This window comes from Cervus canadensis, chromosome 26 (genome assembly GCF_019320065.1).
Source record: "Cervus canadensis isolate Bull #8, Minnesota chromosome 26, ASM1932006v1, whole genome shotgun sequence".
Classification (NCBI taxonomy): Eukaryota; Metazoa; Chordata; class Mammalia; order Artiodactyla; family Cervidae; genus Cervus; species Cervus canadensis.
Genome location: NC_057411.1, coordinates 32,295,440 through 32,316,555, shown reverse-complemented (window position 1 = coordinate 32,316,555; position 21,116 = coordinate 32,295,440).

Below are 21,116 nucleotides of genomic sequence, written 5' to 3'. Positions count from 1 at the left end.
AAGAAGGGGATGACATAGGATGAGATGGTTTGATGGCATCACTGACTTGATAGACATGAGGCTGAGCAAGCTCCAGGAGTTGGTGATGGACAGGGAAGCCTGGCGTGCTGCAGTCCATGGGGTTGCAAAGAGTTGGACACAACTGAGCAACTGAACTGAAGTGATCATATATACATTTTGCTAAAGAAGAAGCTACTTTAAAATGGGAAGTTAATTGATCACCATTCTGCCAGAAGCCAAACACATGAACGAAAAATAAAACAAAGCCACAACACATTAGTCTGCATTTTCTATCCTCTTATAGGTCAGGATCGAGTTCATTTATGTATTTATTCATCCAGCTAACATTTCTTGAATTCCTACTGTAAGTGAGACTGTGTTAACTGCAAGGTTGGGAGGTATTTATGTTAATTATGTGGCTTAAAGTTTTTGTTATTGTTGTTTAGTTGCTCAGTCATGTCCAGCTCTTTTGCAATCAATAAATCTCCTCCCACTTCCCTATCCCCTCCCCTCACCCCTTGGTGCTTTGACTCTACTTAAGCACTACAAGGGCTTCCCTTGTGGCTCAGCTGGTAAAGAATCCTCTTGCAATGCAGGAGACCTATGTCTTATCCCTGGCTTGGAAAGATCCCCTGGAGAACGGAAAGGCTACCCATTCCAATATTCTGGCCTAGGGAATTCCAAGGACTGCATAGTCCATGGGCTCGCAAACAGTCGGACATGACTGAGCATCTTTCAGCACTACACAGTTGATTCTTGCTTATTATGCTATCCATCCTTCCCATAGCAGATCCATGAGAACTGGTTTTCTGCAAGCATTAGTTATAACTTCTGTAATTGTTTATTGTAACATTTACTTTTCAAGAATGAATGGATTCTTATTTGTTTCCTCAGATTCTCCTGCTTATGTGACTTTTAGGATTATTACTTTCATATAGGTTGTTGGGGAGGGGGGCTGAAAAAAAGGTCATGTATAAATATTTCTTATCTCTAGTTAAAAAAATGTCATATTGATATTTCATTTGATAACCTTTCATTAGACATTGAAAATAAGATATATGATTTTAAAAATAGGTATCAGTGCTTAATAATATACAAACCAGAAACAAAATAGCAAAGGAGTTTATCTTTGATGGAATACTTGAAATAATTTGGGCCTGGGGTAATAGGCAGTTCCATTCCTTTGAAAAATGTATGGAGGCAGGTAAAGAGCAAAAGGTGCTCCTGCCATTCTAAAGGGTCTTCCTTTAGGGTGCAACTAAGGTAATAACTTGGGGCTTCCCAGGTGGCGCTAGTGGTAAACAATCCGCCTGCCAATGCAAAGGACTCAGGAGACACCGGTTTGATCCCTGGGTCATGGAAAATCCCCTGGAGAAGGAAATGACAACCCACTCCAGTATTCTTGCCTGGGAAATCCCATGGACAGAGGACCCTGGTGGGCTACAGTCCATGGGGTCACAAAGAGTCAGACATGACTGAGCAAGGTAACAACTTACTGGTACTAAGAAATAGACAAAAATATTTTTCTCACATTGTAAAGGTACTTATACAAACACACAGTAGTTACACTTTATAAATTAAGTACAAGGTACTAACAGACGGTGAGACAATTTTCTAGAAATGGGTTAAATTACATCAACAAATATGTTGTACAAATTCTATACCCTTCTTTTATACGTACTGAGACATTTCTGAGGTGAAATGGCAATATACTTGTACTGGCCTCATCTGATTGTCAATTAAATTAATTAGTAGTTTAGATAAAATACTGAGTTAACTTTTATTGAGAATTTAGTATGTGCTAAAGGACTTTATCTTCATTACCTTACTAAATTATCTTAACCCAATGGAATGCACATTCTTATTATTCACATTGCAGATGAGGAAACTAAAGCTCCATGGGATTAAGTTACAGTCCCTGGTTTACACAAGTAAGTAAAAAATGGGGACTGAGCTATGAACACAAACAATCTGGTTTCAAAAACATGAACTTCTAAAATAAACTCATTCAAGTCCAAGTTCTACCCAATACATTTTAAAAGGCCACCCTCATAAAGCCTATTGATGACAGAGAAAGTAAAATTCTTTTCTGATCATATTTTCCAAATAAAAATTTTGGATGCATAGTTTGACAAAGAGTAAGTTGGCTTAAAGCTCAACATTCAGAAAACAAAGATCATGGTATCTGGTCCCATCACTTCATGGCAAATAGATGGAGAAACAGTGGAAACAGTGGCAGACTTTATCTTTTGGGGCTCCAAAATCACTGCAGATGGTGATTGCAGTCATGAAACTAAAAGATGCTTACTCTTTGGGAGAAAATTTATGACCAACCTAGACAGCATATTAAAAAGCAGAGACGTTACTTTGCCAACAAAGGTCCATCTAGTCAAAGCTATGGTTTTTCCAGTCGTCATGTATGGATGTGAGAATTGGACTACAAAGAAAGCTGAGTGCCGAAGAATTGATGCTTTTGAACTATGGTGTTGGAGAAGACTCTTGAGAGTCCCTTGAACTGCAAGGAGATCCAACCAGTCAATCCTAAAGGAGATCAGTCCTGGGTGTTCACTGGAAGAACTGATGCTGAAGCTGAAACTCCAATACTTTGGCCACCTCATGCGAAGAGTTGACTCATTGGAAAAGACCCTGATGCTGGGAGGGATTGGGGGCAGGAGGAGAAGGGGATGACAGAGGATGAGGTGGTTGGATGGCATCACCGACACAATGGACATGGGTTTGTGTAGACTCTGGGAGTTGGTGATGGATAGGGAGGCCTGGCATGCTGCAATTCGTGGGGTCGCAAAGAGTCAGACACGACTGAGTGACCAAACTGAACTGAATATACTCTGCATATTACTGTTAATATTACAATTATTAACAGGAGACACTCAATAATTTCCTTGGGTGAACATGGCAGGATGTTTGAAATAAAGATAGTCTCAGAAATCCTTGGGAGATTTGATACTGTATACATGCTCTTTAAGTGGCTAACCATAGACCTCATGCAGAAGGTGAGTATTTGATAGTCTTCCTTTAGAATGAAAGACAAGTTGATATTCTTTTTCAAGGCCTGTTGGTGTCCATTTAGTCATTCACTTAGAACGGAATCATTTCATCTTTCACTGACTGGTTGTAATATTCTATCCTTGGTAATTCTATTGATTGAATACTTGAGTTACTTAGTAAAGCATGAAGTCTAAAATCAAATTCTTTGTACTATTTATAATTAACTTTAATCTAGGCTTGATGCAACATTATAGTATTTTTTCCTGTTCAATTGGGGAAAGTTTGCCGGGATTTTCCTGAAATGAAATATTTTAAACTGGTCCTTATTTAGCAACCAAACATAAAATCAGAGCAAGGGAAGGGGAGGGGAAAAGACAGAAATTCTTGGTCCTTTAATTTGTTTATTTAAAAAAAACAAAAAAACAAACATTTTAAGAAGAACCATTGTCCAGTTCCAGACTCTAATAGAGGTTACAGCTTCCTGAATCACTTCTTTGGAAAATTCCAAAAACCTTGTCTCTCTATCTGACAGAAACCCAGCAGCTACACTGGTGAGTACAGAGTGGAAATTTCAGGATGTTGAAAGTCAGTCTTTACATGAAAGAGCAGAAATGATAGAAACAGGGCTTGTGTCTGGCCTGTTATCATTCCTGCAGACCCTCACCTCCTGATGCCATGGAGCTTCAAAGGAATCTTTCAAATGTAAATATTAAAAGGATGAATTAGTTCAGCTGACCTAGAAGACAGTGATGTGGTAAGGGTAGTATTATGAAAGAGAAGGTGTAATTAACTTCTTATGACCATGAAATAATTTCTTAGTAAAAACACCCAGACACACATAGGAGGGCTGATATAGCCAGAGGAAAGAAGTGGTACATTATTTACATCAGATTGTTTTATCCAGTTGGTTTTATATTCCCAGTGACAATTTGTGTGTAGAATTTACATTATGCAATTTTAAGACAATCCCTGAATGGGGATGGGTGCTACGCTTATGGGAAGATGACAAGTGGATATTATAAAGACAACTGAGTTCCTTTAGGTATTCTTCTTTGTGTGTGACATATAATGCTAAGTCATTTGTACCTTTCATGGTTATATTCACAACAGTTTCTTCAAAGTGTCAGCTGAATGTGAAGGTTTTGTCATCATCAAAGAATAAAAATGGCAAAAATAGGCATATTAAATATTCTTAGAAACAATCAGGGTGAATAAGAGAATGAACTGGGGCTCAGCTCTACGCTTAGAGTTGTGTGACCCTCAGAAATTTACTGACCTCTTTGTGTCTCGGTTTCTGCATCTGTAAAATGAGGACAATTAATAGTAATGACTTCAGAGGGTTGCTTAATTAATTAAGATTGATGAAGACAACACGAGTTATGTCCTTAGAACAGGGTCTATAACTGCTAGCTATTTAAATTAACTGCAAAACAATTCCTTGCTGAAGAAAGAGTTGGCAGAAGTGCAATCAGAAAAGTGGGGCTTCCCTGGTGGCTCAGTGGTAAAAAACCCACCTGCCAACGGAGCAGACGCAGGTTTGATGCCTGGGTCGGGAAGATCCCCTGGAAAAGGAAATGACAAGCCACTCCAGTGTTCTTGCCTGGAAAATTCTATGGACAGAGGATCCTGGTGAGTTACAGTCCATGGGGTCGCAAAAGATTGGAGCACGACTTAGTGACTAAACATTAGCAACAATCAGGAAAGCATCCCATTGCAACAGAGGTATGTAAGAGGCTTCTTCAGATAAAAATAAGAGCCACAGCCTCACCAATGTTGTTGCACACCCACTGATGGTATGCATCAAAGGGAGATTGGAAATGGTCAGGACAGACCAGGAGCAAGGATTTATCAGTGCAGATTAGATCTGGCCAACACCGAGGTGCCCCTGTGGATCCAGACATGATGATGTTTTTCTTGACTTAATCCAAACCCATTTGCACCTACTTCATGCTTGCTGACCAGACCTCTTCTGAGAGGAGTTTAGTTTCTCATGTGCTGGGGACCGAATAGACCCAGGCAAACTGAGCAGTACAACAGTAGGATTTCTTATTATAATTCTTTCTATAATTGCATTTTAGGCCATATCAGATTCTGTAAGTTTCGCTTAGGCAATACAGTATGGTGTGCATATGTGCTCATTTGTGCATTCATGCCCAACACTCTGTGACCCCATGGACTGTAGCCCACCAAACTCCTCTGACCATGGGGTTCTCCAGGCAAGAATACTGGACTGGGTTGCCATTTCTTCCTCCAGGGAATCTTCTTGACCCACGGATCAAACCCTTGTCTCTTGCATCTCCTGAACTGACAGGTGGATTCTGTACCACTGAGCCACCTAGGAAGCCCCAATGAGGCTGTCGTGAGTATGTCCTAAAATACACACTGCAGGTAAAGTGCTTGCCAGGGTCCTTGTGTGACAGTTATCATTATCTCATCAATGTGAGGCAATTTCTTAGACTCTATTCATCTCAAAGAGAAATGAAATATCTATTTATATGCCAAAACCATAAACTGCGTGGCACCACTGACTCAATGGACATGAATCTGAGCAAACTCCGGGAGCTGGTAAAGGACAGGGAAGCCTGGTGTGCTGCAGTTCATGGAGCTGCAGAGTCGGACGTGACTTAGCAACTGAACAACAACAAACCATGAATGCTCAGGACTAGACCACAGAGGATGGTGATGCCACCAAGATACTACTTTCTTGGTATACTTACTTCAAGCATCTAACCACTGTGGGTGCTAAACGGATTTCCCACTATTTCCTGCATAGACAGATAGCATCCCTTCTTGGGCTCTTTTACTTATGTATCCTTCATTTCAGAATGTCCAGGATGACCAAGCCAAGTTCCAAAGCACACATGAGTTAAGTCTCACTTTGTCCACTTGGGACAGATGTCCTCAAAATTAAAATATTATCCTTGGAGAATCCTCAAACTTTTATCTAGCAGTTGAAAAAGTAAACTACAGTCTAGTGATGCCTGTATTTGTGCCACAGAGATTTAAAGCTGGAAACAAGTTTGAAATCCTCTGGTCCAGATGCTGTCTCATGTAAAGATGAAGAAACTGAGGCCTGGAGATGCTCAGAGCCAGGTCTCAATTCCTGTTTCTCGTCCCTTCGGCTCCTCCAGTTTTTAATGGTCCTTTAGGTAGGGGTGTCACGGCTACTTAGAGAACTCTGTTCCATGAGTGTGGCTTTGAAGGGGTGGATTTCTCTGAGGCTGGGTTCTGGTCATTGTAAGGAGGTGGCTGTGCAAGTGACTTTAGACAGCTTTGCTTTGCTTCCCAGATGAGAATCTGACAAAGTCCAGGCACTCTGGAGACTGCTGTGTGTTGACAAATGGCTTGACAAATGGGAGATGTGAAGAGGGTGCTGGTGGGCAGGAGAGGGGCCGATTCTCCCCTTGGGAATAAATACTTCAGACCAAAAACCAAGGGCTACAAAGTGATTCCTGAGTGTGTGACTTTTTAAAAGCATCATTTGATTTAACTGGAAGGCTTCTTTTCTTCATGTGTTGTTTTGAATTTCACTTGATATACCATGTCAGTGATCAGAGGTCCTTGTTGTTAAAGTTAGAAATTCATTTTAGTGTTAAACAGTGTATCGGGCGAGTTCATTATGGGAATTAAAGGAAGTGCACTATGTATATTCTTTACAGCTCTATAATCTTTTTTTTTTCTCTGTAAGATATGAAGATCTGAAAGTTTTATACACAAACATTTAGACTTTAACCTTGGTTTGTACATGCTTTTGTATTTGTGTCTGACTTTTTGTGACCCCATGGACTGTAGCCCACCAGGCTCCTCTGTCCATGGGAATCTCTGGGCAAGAATACTGGAGTGGATTGCTATTTCCTTCTCCAGGGAACCTTCCCTACCCAGGGATCGAACTTGGGTCTCTTGCATTGTGGGCAGATTCTTTACCATCTGAGCCATCAGGGAAGCCCCTTATTCATACTGAGAAGAGTCGAAATAGTGCTTGATATCCCACAGATTAATTTTTTACTCCATACTTTTAATGAGAGTATTTTTATGCCTCTTGGCAAATGTATTTGACCCTGACAACACACTTTTGTGTACTCCATTAACACATCCTGACTCTGTAACTACTTTTTTATATCCTACTTGGCCAAATGACTTTGGCAGGATGAATTACATATGACATACCTCATTGGTAAACAGTGTCACATATTATTTCAGATCCTTGATAATGAAGGGGCAACAATAGAATAGTGTTAGGCAAAGAAATAAATGAGAAAGAGAGGAAGTAAGTAAGAAAGGACATAGGAGAAACGAAGGAAAGAAGGAAGGAAGGAAAAAGAAAGGAAGGAAAGAAAGAAATGAGGGAGGGGAAAAAGTACAAACTACAGGGAGAAGTCTGTTGTGTGGCTAAGTTAAGGCCTAGAGGAAAGGAGTGTTTCTGTGAAAGTGAGGGGCTTGTAGAAGTAGAGAGATGATTACATGCAAAGGCAAAAGCTCTATTCCTGCTCATCTTTCTCTCTTTCTGAGAATCATCACTATATGCTACCAGAAATTTCTCCTCTGTTGAAACGTTTTACTGAAGACTTGCCCACCATGTGACTATTTCTTTGTGTTTGGCTTCCCTACTCCTGGGAGAAGCATCAAGGAGCTGAGAAGTGTTCCGTGTGTTCCGTGTCCTTAATGCCGTCACTTATTGACGCTGTCTAGACGGTGTGCTTTAGCAGGGGAGAATGGAATTTGTAATCTCACATACCAGACTGAAAGCACATGCCTTCCATATATCTACAAGGTGGTCTTGGACAAGTTACAAACCCTCTCTGACCCTCAGTTTCCTCATCTGCTTAATAGAAATAATATGTGGCTTTTTGAGAGGTGTGCTGGAGGGGGCTCATATCAGCTCCTAAGAGACCGGACTATTATAAAGAAAACTGAGCGCCGAAGAATTGATGCTTTTGAACTGTGGTGTTGGAGAAGACTCTTGAGAGTCCCTTGGACAGCAAGGAGATCCAACTAGTCCATCCTAAAGGAAATCAGTCCTGAATATTCATTGAAAGGACTGATGCTGAAGCTGAAACTCCAATACTTTGGTCACCTGATGCAAAGAACTGACTCATTGGAAGAGACCCTGCTTCTGGGAAAGATTAAAGGCGGGAGGAGAAGGAGACGACAGAGGATGAGATGGCTGGATGGCATCACTGACTCAATGGACATGAGTTTGAGTAAGCTCCAGGAGTTGATGATGGACAGGGAAACCTGGCGTGCTGCAGTCCATGGGATCGCAAAGAGTCAGACATGACTGAGCAACTGAACTGAACTGAAGAGACCGTGTGCATAATTCTTCTAACCCTGTGATATGAGATGTCACATTAGCATTTAGAAACTGAAACAGTAGTAGTAGAAATATTTGTACTAAATAAGTTGGCAAAGACTACAAATCAAGGTCCCTTTTTATTTCAGAAAGGCTATTTAGCATTTATTGGTACATCTCTGCTTATGTATAAAATGAGATTATAAAATGAAATAATGAATAGGTTTCATCAATTGTAATGATGCAATACGAATTTTTCTTCACCTGAGCCATCCTCACAGAATACAAGTGTCTGAACATCTTTGATTTCAACATCTCTAGACAAAATCAAATGATAAGAAATTCTTACTTGGAAGCTTACTTTCATATTGTATTATGTGACTCAGCTCTCTACTTTCTGTTTCTCTTTCAGCCTAGCTCAGAAGAGATCAGAAATGTAGCCTCTTTTCCCTAATTCTCCTTAGTGTTGAAAGTGTTAGTTGCTTAGTCGTGTTGTGACTCCAGGGACTGTAGCCCACCAGGCTCCTCTGTCCATGGGATTCTCTCGGCAAGAATACTGGAGTGAGTTGTCATTTCCTTCTACAGGGGATCTTACTGACCCAGGGATCGAGCCAGGGTCTTCTGCATTGCAGGCAGATTCTTTACTGTCTGAGCCCCAGGGAATCCCCTAATTCTTCTTACATGATATTTAATACAGTGTCCCATGGAGATCATTATAATGTTGCATCATGGTAATGATTTTCAGTGCATGCATAGATAGTTCAAAATCATCTTTAATGGACTGAGAGACACTAAGTTTAACATGATAAGAGTTATGTAGCACATATTAAAGATAGAGAAAAGCTTTCGTCAGTGACGTGATACTTGTGCTGATCTGCAAAACATGGTAGGATTTCCCTGGAAGAAGGGCAAACAGAAAGGGGAAGACAGGTAAGGGAGAGAAGTCTTAGTTGTATGAGGAATAGTGGACACTGGTTAGGCTGAGACTACCTCTTAAAAAGCGGATGGAGTAGTTTGTAATTCCTTGACTAGGTCAGGGAAGAGCAGTGGTGTATGAAATAGAATTTTAACAAAGATAAATGAGGTCATGTGAACGATGAAGTGAGGAGGAGAGATTAGACAGTCGTGAAGAGTGTCAGCTCCGTTTCCTTGCCCGCCAAGTGTGAACAGCGATGTTCTCTTCTAGGGGCTATGATGATGATCAGATGAAGCTTTGTCTGCAAACGACAGACAGGTACATGGCAGAGGGTAGGTATCAAGAGGACCCTTCTCTCTTTTCAAATTCCTCTTCTTTGAGCTGACTTGCAATTCCCCGAATAACAGCACGTTTCAGACAGAACTGGGAGCTGATAACATACAACTGGATGGAAGAGATGCCAGGAATCTGTATAGAAACAGATGTAAATTGTTTTCCTTAAAAAGACTGCAGACAAGAGAAAGATGTGTGGGAGGCAGACGGGCTATAGAGAAACCATGCTAGTGTGACTGACTCTCAGCATTCACATAATTAGCAGATCTTGACAGGGTGAGAGCAGCCACCCAGACTCTCCCTTTGAAGGGCCAGAGGTCATTGACAGCTGCTGCCTGCGCCTTTGTTGGGGGGTGGGGGGAGCATGCTGCTTGAGACCAGCTGGGGGAAACAGATCCCCAGGAAGAGCGGTCACTCACTGATGAGAGCCCGTTCCTGTTCTTGTAAACAGCGAACACCCTTGAAGGCCCATCTGCACTGTTCCAATACATTCTGCACCTGGGTTTTTGTTTTCTTTGCTGGAGAACAGTGGCCTGGTATGCATCAGGACTTCCCATCTGTCTCACAGAGAGTCATGGAGCTCTTGACTGTGGGTGCGTTTTATCTGAGAATGAGTGACTCGATTCATCCCCACTCCAAAACAACATCTCATCCTGGCCCCAGATCTCAGCATTATGAATGTTTCAGTGTCAGGATGGGATTGTAACACGAAATACAACATTGTAGGCTGACACGAGACTTAGGAATGATAGACTTCTTGCCTGGTCTTTTCATGCAAGTCTCATTCTTCCTCAGACTTCAACTTCAGAATTTTTGGCAAACTGCAATGTCTGCAAAAATACTGTTCCTCTGAAAATTCCCAAACACTTCATATTTGTCATTTGGTGAGGAATACTGAAATGTGTATTTTTATATGCTAAAAAAGCAGGAAACCAAGGAGGAAAATACTTGCTAATACCCTTGTTGAAAGTCAGAGAAACAAAAGGGCACTTAATTTAAGAATCCAGAAGCAGCCAAATTCTAATTCAGTGGACTGAATTCTTTGTCAAGTCTCTTTGCAGTTTGCTCCTGCGTGGCTTTTTTTTTTTTTTTTTTTTTTTTGCATATGGAGTGTTATGCCTCTCTCACAGGAAGCGCCATTGATTAGGGGGTGCACGTTCTCCTTTTCCTTGAAAAAGGGAGAGTCGAAGGGGTTTCTTGTCATCCCAAGAATTTCTGCCTGCTGGTTTATTATCATGTAAATGTGTCTGCATTTCTCATTGGAAGTAGCTGAGCAAAGCTGACCCTTATCTAGAGCTAAGAAAAATACAATTATGAAGAAAACTATGGCCTTAGTGAACAAAAAGTTTTGCTAAACTTCACCACTAGGTGGCAGATCCTCTGGATAGGAGTAGGATTTCTGTTCCAAGTTCTGGTGGCCAAAAATGGTAAAGCATCTGCCTGCAAAGCAGAAGACTCAGGTTCGATCCATGGGTCAAGAAGATCCGCCAGAGAAAGGAATGGAAACCCACTCCAGTATTCTTGCCTAGAGAATTCCATGGACAGAGGAGCCTGGTGGGCTACAGTCCACGGGGTCACAGAGAGTCAGATGTGACTAAACACTTTCACTTTTTCAGGGTTCTACTGAACTGTGTTTCCTGTGTGATGTGGAAATCGATCGGAGCGCCCTCAGCCGAGACACAGTGACTCCAAAGTGCCTTTTTACAGTGAAGGGCTGACATTGAAAAACAGTTGAAAACAGGTTTTGACATTTCCTGCCGAATTGCTTAGATGAGCAAATTAATTCCACAAAGATATGGATGACAGAACACCTAGGCGTGCTTTTGACAGAATTTGACTTGGTTTGTCTCAGTCCAAACTCTGGCAGTGTTGTCATGACAGTTAGATGAAATAACCCTTGAAAGGTTATCTGGCACATACGAGTTCCTCTATAAATATTTGTTCAAAGAGAGGTTGTGTTAATCAACAAGCAAAATAGAAGTAGAAAGTTTTCCTAAAATGTCTTGAATCAAATGTGGCCTTGTCTAAAGAGAGGGGAAACTTAAAAAAAAAAATTATCTTAGAAGAAAACAAAGTATACAAAATCTTTTATGTATAGATACACACACATTCATCCTTCCAAAAAATTTCTGCTAAAAAGTGGCCCATCATCTGGAAATACTATGAGAAAAGAGTGGGCTGTCACTCTAGATCCTAGATGAGGGTCTATTGTAAATGGAACGATCATGGTAATTCACTATTATTATATATGTTTTCCTTTAAGCTGCTAGATTTTTTGAGCATTCTGTAGTTATGAAAAGTAAAGTGTAGGCTGCTCAGTATTTTTTGGAATTTTTTAAAAAAAATTGTAGACAATAATATAAATCTGTGTCTAAGTATTTTGAACAATTAAATGAGTCCATTCTATGCTGAAGAAACTTCCCAGATTCACATGGTAAGAAGGTTTCATTCTACCTTTAAAAAGCTATACAAATGGAAAGAGTAAAATATATGATGAATATATAGTTTTAAAAATGTTTTGTTTTCAAACTCTGTCAGTCATATTCAATGACTTAGACATTTCCCTAACAAAATCTATTAAAAACAAAATAGTTTTCTGCACAATACAGCCCCACCTCTCTCAGCTCTGCAATCTGATTCATTTTGTAAAGGCACAACTGAGGTTCAACTTTCTATGTATTTCAAAACAAAGTCTCCTAAAACACCTCCTGGATGAGTCAAATTATATCTTTTTTGGGGGGGGTTTATTTGTTCCTTTGATAAGATTGCTTTTATTTGACTTACTCTTCATTTTATACACCACTTTTACTACATTTCTCCTTTCAACATCCCTGTAAGTTAGGCTCATTATGAAAACGAAGACTCTTAGACTCTGAGAGGTTATTTATTTTCAGCCACCTGGCTATTATTGCTCAGCAAAATCACAATTTGAATCCAGATCATCTGATTACAAGTTTAGGGCTCACACACTTATCAAGACTGTAGGTTTCTGTGTGGTTTTAGGAAACTGACTTTAGATATGAATTAAGTGAGTTTTAGCTTTAACGAGAACTGTTGCTCAAGCCCAAAGTCAGTTCCAAATGCAGAAAGACTAAAGGGTCTAATACTAGGTAGGTTGGGACAAGGAGAAAAAAAAGAAAAATATTTGGAATAAAGTGAAATAGAGAATAACTTAGAGGAGAAAATGAAAGAAGAGAGGGAGAAAAAGCGACACACGAGCTTTCAGAGCCTTCCTTAGGGTATGATCTCTTCCACACCCATAGATCCCATGACACAGGGGTAGTTGCTTCTGCCACATACTTCCACAGAATACTGTACCACTCAATTATTACCACATTAAATTATATTATTGGGCTTCCCTGATAGCTCAGTTGGTAAAGAATCTGTCTGCAAAGCAGGAGACCCCGGTTCAATTCCTGGGTCGGGGAGATCTGCTGGAGAAGGGATAGGTTACCCACTCCAGTATTCTTGGGCTTCCCTTATGGGCCAGCTGGTAAAAAATCCGGCTGCAATGCAGGAAACCTGGGTTTGATCCCTGGGTTGGGAAGATCCCCCAGAGAAGGGAAAGGCTACCCACTCCAGTATTCTGGCCTGGAGAATTCCATGGACTATATAGTCTATGGGGTTGCAAAGAGTCAGACACAACTGAGTCGTTTTCACTTAAATTATATTACTTAGTTAACCATTTCCTTGCTATTTAGTAAGCCCCATAGAGGCAGGTGATATCTTTTACACCTTTGAGACTGGTAGATGGTACTCATTCACTAGATGTGTCTTGAATGCATTCATACATAGGTAATTAGTGCTAGTCAATCAGTCATGTCTGACTCTTTGCAATCCCAGGGACTATAGTCCTCCAGGGCCCTCTGTCCATTTAATTCTCCAGACAAGAATACTGAAGTGGGTAGCCATTCCCTTCTCCAGGGGATCTTCCCAACCCAGGGATTGAACCCAGGTCTCCCACACTGCAGGTAGATTCTTTACCAACTGAGCCACAAGTGGTAAAGAACCCGCCTGCAAATACAGGAAACATAAGAGACATGGGTTAGATCCCTGGGTCGGGAAGATCCCCTGGAGGAGTGCATGGCAACCCACTCCAGTATTTTTGCTTGGAGAATCCCATGGATAGACTCCCATGGATAGATAGCCCTGCCAGGCTACAGCCCATGGGGTCGCAAAAAGTCGGATATGACTGAGAGTCCAACACTTTCACTTGGATGCCACTAAATTTTGCCCACATATATTCTATAGAAGCTGGAATGTTTGCTTGAAAGTGGATCACAGGCCTTCCCTGGTGGCTCAGTGGTAAAGAATCCGCCCGCCAATGCACGAGACAAGGGTTTAATCACCGATCTGGAAGATCCCACATGTGCCAGAGCAACTAAGCCTGTGTGCCCCAACTATTGAGCCTGTGCTCTGGAGTCCATGAGCCACAACTACTGAGCCCATGTACTTCAAGTATTGAAACCTACACTCCCTAGAGTCCATGCTCTGCAACTAAAGTGTAGCTCCTACTCAGGGCAACTAGGGAAAAGCTGGAGCAGCAACCAAGACCCAGCACAGCCAATAAATAAATAAATAAAATTATATATATACGTACATATATGTATATATAAAGAAAGTGGATTGCAAATTGTTGGATCTTCAAGGAGTTACCATTTGGACTGACTAAATATTTGTCGTTATTCAAAAAATGAAAAGGTTATTGAACATTTTAAATAAACTGAAAGAACAAGTTCTTTATTGAATTTTGGATTATTTTCTGAAAGATTGCTATTACTTTTTGGTAGAGTTTTCAAATTATGTAATTGGCTATGAGTCATGTTATACTCATACTAGAAAGTGAATTTATTCCATAGTACTGAATATCATACTTTGGCAGTGGAAAGTTTCTTTCTTTTTCTTTACTAATTTGATTAGGAAGCCCCTGTTTCATTCTCTTGTAATAATCATGGTGATAATGTTTTTGATCTGTGCCTGAGGTCATTTGTACCTCAAGAGCCTTTATGCACCTTTTCTATATTGTTTCACTTCCTGAATTTTAAGACTATCTTTATTAAAATACTAGGCAATTAAATAATAGATAAGACTGAGCTTCTAGCAACCATAATTAACAGTGATTTTCCCAAATGGAGGACATATTTCCAAGGACACAGAGTTAAGGCTACAATGCCTATTGATTTTTTCCCATGTGGAGATTATTTTGTATTGTTAACTTTGAAAAACCTTAGTTTATATTCAGGAAATAAAGAAAACAGTCCCACAATCGGGTACTGAGCTAATAGTTGGGGAGTAGCTAAAGAAGAAGAAAGGGAGGTCCCAATCTTAAGGAATTTGAAATAATAATTAAAATATAAATATGCACATCCTATGTTAGATTTTACAAAGCACTTCAACACACATATATCATACTTTTGTCATGATTATATGATTGCCATCTTCTTCATTTTGCATATGAAGAATTCAGTTGCTAAAGTCTCTGATGGCTCAACCTGGGTCTCAGAGGTGGGACAGACAGATTTTCTTTCTCTTTTTTACTACTTTACTTTTTTTTTTTTTTTTTTAAAAAGAAACCTTTTATTGGCATTTTTAAAATGTAACATTCATTCTTATAGGATAGAGCACTGATCTTCAGAAGGGGTCATTTAAAGTAGAATTTTATATTATTCCCCTTGATTGGTGTCAGTAAAACTGGGTCCCTTCCCTCCAACCCTGATTTTTACATTTATCAATTTTGTGGTATAAATACTCCCACAATGGCCAACGGGAAGCTGCCAAAACTTTAGCAACTAGCATGAAAAATCTCTGAAGAGTAGACAGATTTAAAACTAAACTGAATTGATGCAAGCTAGTTGAGATGGGTTTTGCGTAAGCAGAGAAGTGAAAAGCTATAGGATAAGTTTTGTCTGACGGAATCTTGGGTGGAGGGTTGGTGTGAGCAAGCCAACAGTCCAACAGAATCAGATTAGCAAGGAGTGTGAGAAGGAATTGCATGTCTGTATGAGGGTTCTCCAGAGAAACAGACTAGCAGTCTGTCTATTTATTTATCTATATATTGGCTAAAAAACTGTTATGAAGGCTGAGAAGTCCCAAGACCTGCAGTCACCAAGACAGGGACCCTGGAGAGTCCAAGTCCAGGTAAAAACCTGGAGAGCGGAAGAGAAGTTTCAATCCAAGTCAGAAGACAAGAGAAAACCCATGTGTCAGCTTGAAAACAATTGTGCAGAAAGAGAGAATTCTTCCTTACCCAACCTCTTTGTTCTATTCAGTCCTTCAATGGATAGGCTGATGTCCACCCACATTGGGGAAGGGCAATCTGCTTTTTTGTCTATTGATTCTAACGTCAGTCTCATCCAAAATCACTCTCTGGGACACACCAGAAATAATGCTTTATCAAATATCTGGGAACTCCATGGCTAGTCAGGTGATACATAAAATTAACCATCACAATATTTTTATGATTGAACTCAGCTCACTGAGTTTAAACACTTACGGAACAGGGTGTTAAGGTGACTCCCTGAATATGGGCTAAAGCTGAGAGCTGAAAACATTTTTGAATAAACATTTCCCTATTCTAAAGAGAATTATTAAATTTATCTCCTCTTTTTGCATGGTGAATGAGCTGGTCTCTTAACTATCTATCTTTCCTATATCTCCAGCATATAGCAAAGAAAATTACCATTTGGAAAGATCAATTTCTTAAAGAAATGTGTCAGAGTGGGAAATACTTTGACCTTTCTCTGCTGAGAGAAAAGGAGAGAATACTTCTTTTTCCCAGCCAAAGAAACATATAAGGAGATAGGGCAGGCATGCACCAGATATTGACTGGGCTGAAGTACAGCCAACATGGACCAAAGGACCAGTGCACGTTCCTCAATGCATGTTCCCTCAGGATAAGGATTAGTGGTTGCTTCCCTCCTGGAGAATTTTTAAGTGGGAAGCCAGCAGGGTGAGGAAAGTAGGCCACAGGTGGGTAAGCTGCCCACTGGCAGAGGAATGAAGCATCTCATTTCCTGAAGATCAAGGGGCATTTAGGATGGTGGTCAGGTCTGCGCTGTCCTGAAAGGAGACTTCCCCAGGGTATTGTCTGCTGGGCCATGGCACCCAACAAAAGGGGCTATCTCATCATTTCTAATGACAGTATATGAGTGTGCCATGCCTGAAGATGTTGATTCATTAGAGCTAGGATGTAGCTTAGAATACGCATTTTTAAAAGACTTGCCAATTATTGAGCCAAGTTTAAGATCCACTGGATTTTTAGATGATGACCTCTGTGAACATCCCTCCACAACCAAATGCCTATTTCATCATTGCCTCTCTACAAGTGTAATAAACAGTCTAGAAACAATATACATTGAAGCTTTTTAAAAACTGCATATATAACATATAAACAAGAATGTACATGCAATTAGAAAAATAACGTTTTACTTCCCTTATGGCTTAATTAAATGCATATTCTCTTACTTATAAACAGAATACTTTTCTTTAGCCTACTGCTGTTATGTTGCTGTAAACCCAGAAAGTGATGATCAGCTACTTGGAGAAGATATAATTATCCCCAATTCTACCCTGTTTTAGAAATTAGAGGGATTGAAATCCAATAAAATTGATTTGCTTTCTGATATTTTCTTTTTAAGCTTAGGACAATTTTCATCTCATATTTCAGCATCTCCTATATATTTCAACCATCTCAGTTAAACTCACATAGAAATCATGTTATACGGCTGAAGACAAAACTTAAATGGTACACACACATCCCATGCTTTTCTCATGGGAACAACTTTTTGCAGCTAGTGCTTTTTATTTTAAAGTATAATATTTCCCCCCGTGTTTCATAACATCACTTGCACTAGAAAGAGAATGGCAGAGGAGTTTAGGAGAGCAAGCTGTGATAGATGAGAATAAATCCCATCTGACCCGAGTACACATCTGCTCCTGAAGCAGGTTCGGCTCTGACAGGCATTCCCGAGAGCTGAGCTTCACCAGGTGCTTTTGGTTGAATGTAATTCCTAATACTACTTTTTCTTATTACCATTTTGAGACACTGCCCAGGGAAATGACCAAAACCTGTGCTTTTATGACACATGGCTGGCTTCAGGAATGTATTCATTAGCTTTGATTTCTAATCTATCATTAAGTTCTAGCTCTGAAACGTTGGAGGAATTGGGGGAACTTTCCTAGAGTTTAGCCTATGAACCACCAAGGGACCTGACATATGACTTTCTGAAATTGTACAAGTCTGGCTGCAGGTCACATAATTGAGCCTCTCAAAACAAACAAACAGAAAACATGAAAATACACCCAGCTCTACATTTCTGCTTTTGGACAGGGGAAGTCATACATGCACAAATAATTCAGAGAATGAACCCCTTCTTCTCATCTTCACACACAATCCTTCTCCTTTTGTTTTAATACCAAATTTCAGCCAGCTGACACTGTTCTCATATCTCCCACCGCACATTTCTAATTTGCGATGCTATGGATTGTAGCCCTCCAGGCTCCTCCATCCTTGGGATTCTCTAGGCACGAATACCAGAGTAGGTTGCCATGTCCTTCTCTAGAATCTTGTGTTATGTTGTCCCAAAGACATCCGTATGATAAAAGACTCCACAGACTCCCCAGTTTGGGGGACAGTGAAACATATTCACACCCAAACCACATCCCTTTCAGAATATGCTCATCAGATGTGAATGCTGCAAAATTATTGAAGCTCACATTTGGCACTGAGGCAGAAATTATTTGAATGTGTTCAACTTCTTAATTTCACTATGAGAAAGCTTAGCTCTTGGCCTCCTGGAGTTAATTTATCATGTGTATTGTTTCCATCATTCAGGATAATATGATTGACCTGTTGCAAGCATTTGGATGGACTGACTGGCACTTTAGCCAAATTAGTTTTTCTCTTCCCTATTGGCAAAAACACTATGCAAGGCTCAGAAAGCCAGAGACTGAATAGGATTTCAGAAGCTTTGTTATATAAACCCTGTATAAGACTCTCCAACACAGGGAAGTGGACTAGCCTATTCAGAATATTGCCATCCAGTGTTCAAAGGATATATTACAATTTTAACCTTTCACACACCATGAGACCAAATGGATTACCACTCTACCAAAGATGTACAAAGCTAAGTGCCCTCAAGAGATAAAGTATTCTGTCTCGGTCTGAGGCCTTGGGCCCAGAGAACTAGTAACTTACAAAGCTAAAGTTTAGGCTATCAATGGAGATGACTACCGTTCCCTGAACTTTCCTGGACATCATTTACTTCAACTTTTGTGAGCGTTAGAGGATATAATATGCAAAAACACTCTAAAACAGTGCCTGCATAAAATAGGCACTTGCCAAATAGTAATGCTTTTTCCTTTGTCCAAGCAAAAATATACAGAAATAATTCTAAGAGAGTGGCATAAAAGTCAGGGCATCCCTGATAGCTCAGTTGGTAAAGCATCCACCTGCAATGCAGAAGACCCTGGTTCAATTCCTGGTTGGGAAGATCTGCTGGAGAAGGGATAGGCTACCCACTCCAGTATTCTTGGCCTTCACTTGTGGTTCAGCTGGTAAAGAATCTGCCCGTAATGAGGGAGATTTGGGTTTGATCCCTGGGTTGGGAAGATCCCCTGGAGAAGGGAAAGGCTTCCCACTCCAGTATTTTGGCCTAGAGAATTCCACAGACTGGATAGACCATGGGGTCGCAAAGAGTCAGTTTCATGAATCTCATTTATGTATCAGGGACATATCTGGGCAACATTTTAGAAAACATTTTAAATGAAAAATCATACTAAGTTATACAGTTTTAGCTCTTGGGTAACTTTCAGGTACTCCATGAAGATGCTGAGCAAATATGTGTGAGTCAACATAATAAATAAAGCAAGTGGGACTTTCCTGGTGGTCCAGTGGTTAAGACTACATCTTCCAATGCAGGGGGTGGAAGGGAGCCAAGATTCCACCTGCCTCGTGGCCAAAATAAATAAATAAAGCAAGCTTTTCTCCCACCTCCACAATGAACTCTGTGCCACTTCCGCTAGGTTTACAATGCCATCATCACTGCCTGCTTCCCAGGCTGGAGATCACTAGGTCATCTGCCATGTCTTCCTCCCTCATAGCCAATAGGTCTATAAATCACATGAACACTACTTCCCTAATATTGCTCACATCTTTTTTCTTCTTTCTAGAGGTCTATCACTGCCAGATGATTCTGTCATAAATTATGGCAAGTGCCTCCTAAGTGACCCTCTTGTCTCTCTCCAGCTCCATGTTTCCATTACACCAGACGATCCAGTCACATGCCTGTAGAAGCGCAAGAACTAACCAAGCCCCTCCTTTTCTCTCTTCAATCTCATGTCATCTAATCTATAAATTAAAGTGTCCCTTCTTCCATTTTGTCTTACCTCCATCCTGTTGGTAGTTCAGCTTTCTCTGTCTCGTTTTCCCAGGTTTGTCAAAACAATATACAAATGCCTGGGTGGTATGCACGAGAACTTTCGTGGTCTGGCTGTCGTTTATCTCTCCCTCACGTCCCACAGGGCATATCCTGCTGCAGACACTTTGCTCCGTCTATGCAGAGTTGCGCAAATGTTTTGTGTTCTCGCTCTAAATCTCTTATTGTAGATGTCTCTCCCGTGGCTGGCTCTTTCCCTCTCCTTCTTCAGGACAAATCTTAGGTATCGCCTCATCCAGAAAGCTGTCTTGGTGCTTTCGACTACCAGATAATATTGTAAAAACGTCTGTCATACTCTTTCCCATTTAATAGAAATCATTTGATTGTCTGTTCCCACTACTATATTCTCAGTTCTCAGAAATTCTTAGAAGTTCTCAGGAGCGGGTCAATTTACCACAAGTTGAATCACTGAAAATAAGCCATGGAAAGCCCTTTAGCCTCCCTCTGAATGAAACAAGTATGAAGTGGTTGATAATTTAAGCTTCTTGAAGGCAAAGCCATATAATATCAATTTTGGTGTTCCCAATTCTTCGTCTAGTGTCCAGCAGAGCAGGTATTCAGTACATGATGTCCCCAATATCAATGAATGACTTCTCCCTTTATGTCTCCTAAATGTTATTCTCCTAAATCCAGCAGTACCGATTTTCCTGTTTTATAGAAATATTTTCAAAAAGTGCCCTTCTAGAAGCAGAGTCAATATGAAATGGAGCAGGACCCTATGGTCCTTGCCCCCCACGTCCTCACCCTGCCTTTTGTCTGTGGAAAAAGCGTACCCAAAGAATGAGTTTCATTAGAGAAATGAGAGCAAGCAGAAACACAGGAAAACAAAGGAATCCATAGTCATTAAGCATCGTCAGGACCTTTAGTTCCTTCTCAAGGGCTATGGCCAATATTCTGAGCCATATCCTGTCATATCCTTCATAGATACTGATACCTCCACCAGGTGGAAGAAATTAACTATGTGATGACCAGACTGTAGCTATGACATAAGCTGCCACAATTCCATGAAATGTCCTCCAGGAAATGGGAACAAACTGATCCTGGAACTGAATATCAACTACTTAAATCAATCAAGGTGATGCTGATAAGGCCACCAATAACCAATTTCAAGATGACTATCAGAGCTGACTGTGCT